Source organism: Lupinus angustifolius, chromosome LG07, assembly GCF_001865875.1.
Source record: "Lupinus angustifolius cultivar Tanjil chromosome LG07, LupAngTanjil_v1.0, whole genome shotgun sequence".
NCBI classification, from domain to species: Eukaryota; Viridiplantae; Streptophyta; class Magnoliopsida; order Fabales; family Fabaceae; genus Lupinus; species Lupinus angustifolius.
The window spans coordinates 17,378,104-17,385,038 of record NC_032015.1 but is presented as its reverse complement, the minus strand read 5'-3'; positions in this window follow the sequence as shown (position 1 = coordinate 17,385,038).

Below are 6,935 nucleotides of genomic sequence, written 5' to 3'. Positions count from 1 at the left end.
AAATGAGATTACAAAATGGATTTTTGCATCTCATTTGCCTTCTCCTTTCTCCTCTTGAATTATATGAAAAACTACTCTAAAACTAGCCTAAAAACTACCTAAAATGAAAGGAAAAGAAGAGGAATCAACTAGGAAGAATTTAGAATGAATGTACAATGTTTTTTAATTGAGAATTTCATGCCTTTATATAGGCCAAGGTGTTGGACGCTCAACTGCCCTGTTTGACAGCTAAGTTGCTCACCATTGGCCCCTATGAAGAGCCATTTTGGCCCCTACTTGACCCTTTTGGTGGACTAGGTTACATGCATGGTAACACCTCCTTCTTCTTGTCATGGCTTTATGTCATCCATGAGGTCATGTTCTTTTCCTTTAAGCAAAGAAAAAGTAAGATGTTCTATGAGTTGACCTAGAAATCATTTTCTGGTGCGTCAGGCGCTTAGCACACCTGGTTCCCCGCTAAGCTGCTTGTTTCAGCAGCTTAGCACACCTGGTTCCCCGCTAAGCTGCCTGTTTCAGCAGCTTAGCTCACCTGGTCCCATGCTCAGCTGCCTGTTTCAGCGGCTCAGCTCATTTGGTGCATGTTTCAGCAACTCAGCTCACGTGGTCTCACGCTCAGCTCACATGGTGCCACGCTCAGCTGCCTGTTTCAGCAACTTGGTTGGTCTGGCCTGGTGCTTGGTGCTTGGCTGACCTGGCCTGGTGCTTGGTGGACAGCTTTGTGCTTGATTTCTTCATGGTGAAGCAACCTTTTTTCCTTTGGTTTTTTACTTGATTTTTGTTGGTTGCTTGGCACTTTTTGGCTGTTTTCTTTAAGTTAAGGTAAGCATTTGATTTTTGCAAGTTGCTTGGCCTACCTTAACTTAGGTTTCTTCAAGACGGAGTAAGCTACCTTTCTTCAAGGCTAAGTAACCAAATTAAGCACATATCATGCCATGCTTTAACTTGATTACTTTTAGCAAATCATTTTGAGCTTTTGGCTTGAATTCTTGTCCATCTTTGAATTTATCCTTTAATATTCAATTTCCTACAAAACTCAAAGAAAATTTGGACAAGAATTAATAAAGAACTAATTTATTCAATCATGTAAAATTCACCTAAAAAGTGTTAATTTAAGTTGGTTTTCTAAATTTGCATAGGATAAGTGCCATAAAATGATGGTGAAAAGTGTATACTTTTTGTACTTATCAACTCCCACCACCTCATCAATTGCCACATGACATCTCCTACTTCACGTCACCTCATCAATTGCCACGTGTCATCTTCTCCTTCATTTTTTGTCCTCCTAAATGGTCTTGAAAAGGTTCATTTTATTTTTATGTCTAAAAAACGTTCATTTTGCTCTTTTGTATCCTCCAGTGCAATAAGGAAATCAAAATCATATAGTTTTCTACTATTAAATGTTTCATTGTTTGGGTTTGTTTTAATTAGAAAGATTGAGAAGGAAAAAAACGATCATCATATAGCACCATCCCTGCCTCGAGAGTAGTACTAATGATCGCTACTACTAGATTCAGAAAGGAACGACATGATCTTGATTATTTTAGTTTTTCTTAAAATATGGGTAACAGAAAAGAAACAGAAACAACATTCACTGTAAATTGACTTTCTCATTGCAAGATATGAAACTATGAAAGAAATTGTCTCAATGACTATTATCACATCTGAGCTCGAATCTAAAGGAAGATATGAGCTTAGTCTTTACCTCCTTTTATCCCAAAAAAAGATTTATATTTATTTTATATGTCTTAATGTGATTAATTATTAATAAGATCATGTACTTATTTGATGGCAGATTCATCATTAATTAATTATTATCTAAAAGATTCATTTTAATTAGTCATTTAATAGATAGCAATCATTTGTTATTAAATGACTAAATTAAACTTAAAAGTAATATAAATTACTGTTATGAGAACTGGACTGGATCGGATGATTCGACTAGTCCAACGCGGATCGATTTGAAAACAGTTTTGGTGTGTAATTTTAACCGAATGAGTGGTTGGACCGCTTTGAACCGAGGAAATTCCGGCTAGACTATGCTAAACTCGGTTAAACCGCAATAATCGGGAAGTGAACTAGACGATTCACTTAAAAATTAAAAAAATAGAGCATTACTCTAATCTTTTGTTTTACTTCGGTCCAAAAGAAGGGGAAGAGATATTAGTTATATATAATTCTTAATTATATAAAATTTTACATTTATATATAATTATATATTTATAGATAAAAATTATTAATTATATATGAAATCAGTCGGTTCAACCAAATGATTTAACCGTTGATATCAGTTAAACCTAACATGTGACATCTTTCGGTTTGATGTCTAACTCAGGTTTCACAACATTAATATAAATATTGAAAATAGTATTTTATCTGTTTCACCCAAATTTTCGTAACCAATGGTTTCACGAATTAGGAAGAAGAAAAATTATACCATTTTCCAAATGATAATTTGGAGTCACCATCATATTTTTGCAGTTAAAATATAGAAAATTGTATTTATACCCAATTTCAGCATAAATTAGTCTTTAAATTAGGAATCTAAGTTTGATAGTGGGTAAAATAATTCTGGTTGGATGCATTTTACTCATTTAAAGAAACCGAAGCAATATATCATAATCATTCAAATGATAATTGATCAAAAATAAATAAATTCTCACAACTCTTCTTTCATCTTCAATATGATGATTATTTTTTATATTCTTAAAATTAATTAATAAAATATTCATGTATACTTAATATTCCTAATTTGTTATTAAAGGAAAATCTTTATTGGTAGTATCATTATGGTTATTATTTCAACGAATTTTTATATTCATTATTAATTATTATATCATAAAGTTTTCATTTACTACCTTATTTTTAATTAAATTTTAACTTTAATGCTTCATTTGGTTGACAAGAGAAAATAAGAAGAGAAAAATAAGTAAGAAATAAAGAGGTGAGAAAGAGAAAGAGAAAAATTAGTAGATTTTTGTGATGTTTGGTATAAGAGAATAATGAGAGAAAATGAATAGAAAAACATATTTTCTTCTCTTACTATTTTGTTTGGTTGAATAGAAAATGAGAAGAGATGGATGATGTTATGGTTCAAATGACAAAAATGTCGCTAAAATAAATATAAAAAATATTGTTTTATTATTAATTAAAAATAAATGTTATAATTTTATATTTTATTATATTTTTAAATTTTTTAATTAATATTTTATATTTAAAAAAGATTTATGTATGTCAATAGTATTTAAAGCAAGAGAAAATATGTATGTACTATTAGTATGTGAATTTTCTATACTGTGACTACATTATTCACTATTCATTTTTTATCATCATTTACTATTAAATGAAATTAATACAAATGAATGATGGTTGATGCACTGACTATGTATAAATTCTTACACTATCAGTATATTGATATATTACACTTTTAAAACAAACAAATAGAAAAGTTTGAGGGTATATTTGACATTTCAAATAAAATCACAATTCTCTCTTCACTTTCTCACCACACTAGAGGAGAAAAATCATATGGTGGACCCCACACCTTTTTTATTCTCTCATCTCCTTCTCTCTCCACAACCAAAGGGGACAAATCTTCACTTTCTCTCTAATCTTTCTCTCACTCTTTTCTCTCTACTCTAATTCTATCCTACCAAACAAAGGCTAACAGAAGTGTCATATCATAATTATGTAAAGATGATATGTGAAAATTTGGTGAATTAACGACTTTTTCTTCATCTTTATTGTAATTATATTTTTATATTAATTTTTTATAAGAGACGAAAAAGATTATGTATTTTAAGCATTACTTTGAACATTTAATTATTGTTAAAAATATTTTATGCTTTTTGATTATTATATTATTTATTATTATTATTATAATATAAATATTAATAAAATGATTATAACTCGATCTAATGTAATTAAATAATAAAATTGAATAAAAGGTGAAAAGAAGTAATAGGTGCAAATAAAAATAAATGGGAGAAAAGAACCTCACAAATAAATGAGTGTGGCATATGGATTGTAACAGAGCAGTGAAAAGTCAAGATTAGAATGGAGCATAAAGGATTTCATAATGAGAAGAGAATGTAAAAGTAATGGATTGTATTGATTATTCATTGGTGTGTTTACAGAACCAGCAAGCATTTGTACTTATAGCTTGCTAACCAAAAGAAGTTTGCTTGGAAAAGAAGTAACAGAAAAAACAACTTCCTAACAAGCAAACTAACTAATAACTAACACACTAAACATATTAATCACGTGCCAAAGGGCTAAGAGTTCTGCTGCTAAACCACTCATACAAATGAATCAAGAATAGCTTGATATGATTAAGTTGTGGATAGAAAACAGGGCAACTTGCAGCCTTAATGTATGCAGGCAGAGCAACTTGCAGCCTCAATGTATGCAGGCAGAGCAACTTGCAGAGTTGTATTCTTGTGTGTAATGATCCTAGTCTTCCTATCTTCATCATGAGCTAGAGCCTGCAATTATAGGAGACTTCCTCATGCACTAAGGCATGGGCTAAGATATAAAAGCAATTGAGATATGTAAACATAATGTGCAGCAGAAGCAATGTGTAAACATAATATGCAGAGGCAATTATGAAAAAACGATTAGAGCATTAATAATACAATCATAGACATGGATGATGTTTAATACCCCCCTTCAAGCTGGAGAGTATATGTCAAGTATACCCAGCTTGCCCAACAAATAAGAGAAAGGTGCAGGTTCTAATGGTTTTGTTAAAAGATCAGCAACCTGCTCTGAAGTGGAAATAGGGAGGAGGTGAAAGAGTTTGTTCTGTAACCTTTCCCTAACAACATGGCAATCTATTTCTATGTGTTTAGTACGCTCATGGAAAACAGCATTAGCAGCAATATATCTAGCCGAATTATTATCACAGTATAAGAGAGCAGGGTGTTTGTAATCAATATGAAAATCAATGAGTAAATAAGTTAGCCATTGAATCTCACAAGAAGCAATGGCAAGGGCACGATACTCAGCTTCTGAGGATGATCTAGAAACGGTGTTTTGTTTCTTGGATTTCCAAGAAACAAGGGAATCTCCTAAGAACATGGAGTATCCTGAAATAGATTTTCTGGTATCAGGGCAAGAGGCCCAATCAGAATCAGAAAATCCTTTTATTTGCAAAACAGAGGTGGTAGGGTAGAATAATCCTTGTCCAGGGGTGCCCTTGATGTATCTAAGTATTCGAGTCATGGCTTTATAGTGGTTAACAGTAGGAGCAGCCATGAATTGGGTGAGTTGTTGTATGGCAAAGTTTAGGTCAGGTCGTGTGTTTGTTAGGTAAAGCAATCTGCCAATTAGTTGTCTGTACAAGAGAGGATCATGGAAAGGAGTACTGTCCTGCTGATGTAGGTGGGTGTTTTTGACCATAGGTGTGGGAACAGGTTTAGAAGTGAGGAAGCCAGTGTCATTGAGAAGGTCTAAGGCATATTTTCTCTGGCACAGGGTGATTCCTAATTTGGACCGAGCTACCTCGAGGCCTAGGAAGTATTTTAATGTGCCTAAATCCTTGATTTTAAACTGAGCATCAAGATGGGTCTTTACAGATTGTATTTCAATCAAGTCATCCCCTGCTAAGATTAGATCATCAACGTAGATTAACAGGGCAGTGAAATGAGTATCATGTGTTTTAGTAAAGAGGGAATGATCATGTTGGGATTGCTTGTAACCTAAGCAATGAAGAGAGGAGGACAGCTTGGCAAACCACTGCCTACTAGCTTGTTTCAAGCCGTATAGTGATTTGTTCAACTGGCAGACCTGGTTGGGTTTAGAGTGGTGAACACCAGGGGGTAAATTCATGTAAACAACCTCATCAAGGTCCCCATGGAGGAAGGCATTATTGACATCAAGTTGATGCAATGTCCATCCTTTTGTGGCAGCAAGAGCCAAGAGTAATCTTATGGTAGTAAGCTTGATTACAGGGGCAAAAGTCTCATTATAATCTAATCCCTCTGTTTGATTGTACCCTTTTGCAACAAGGCGTGCCTTGTGTCTTTCAATGCTGCCATCAGCATTGTATTTGAGTTTATAAACCCATTTACACCCAATGGCAGTTTTGTTAGGTGGAAGAGTGACAAGGGTCCAGGTGTTATTTAGATGCAGGGCTTGTAACTCAGTGTTCATGGCCTTAATCCATTCAGCAGACTTGATGGCTTGATTGTATGTCTTAGGCTCAATGTGAGAGGTGATGGATAGTATATGATGGAGTTGTGTAGTGGATAAGTGTTTGTAGCATAGAACATTGTCAAGGGGGTGCTTGATGGTAGAAGTGTGTGTGATGGGCACAGAAGCTAAATAGTTGCAGTGATAGTCCTGAAGGTATCTAGGAGGATGTGAAGGCCTAAGGGATCTTCTTGGTGTGATCTCAGTATGGATGGGTGAGGATGGTGGCATAGGTGAGTTGTGTAGGGAATTATGGTCAGTATGGGAAGGTGCAGGGTTGGTGGTCTCATTGATGAATGGATAGTTAAGGAGAGGTTGTGAGGCAGGGGATGGGAAGGTTTCCATAGTATCAGCAGTGTCAGAAGGGTGCTTGTGCATGGTTTGTGTGTCATGGCATGGAAAGACATGCTCATGGAACATAACATTTCGAGACAAGAAGATGTTCCTCATATGCATATCATATAAGAGGAAACCTTTGGTCCCATCAGTGTATCCAAGGAAGAAGCACTTGGTGGCTCTTGGATCAAGTTTGGTCCTATTGTTGATGAGGGTAGAGGCATAGGCAAGGCAACCAAATACTCTAAGATTACTGAGATTAGGTTGTTTATGTAATAGGGCCTCATAAGGACACTTAAAATTGAGAACAGGAGTGGGCAACCTGTTGATCAGGAAAACAGAATGCATGACAGCATGACCCCAAAATTGTTTTGGTATATTGGATTGGAAGAGCAGAGATCTAGCAATGT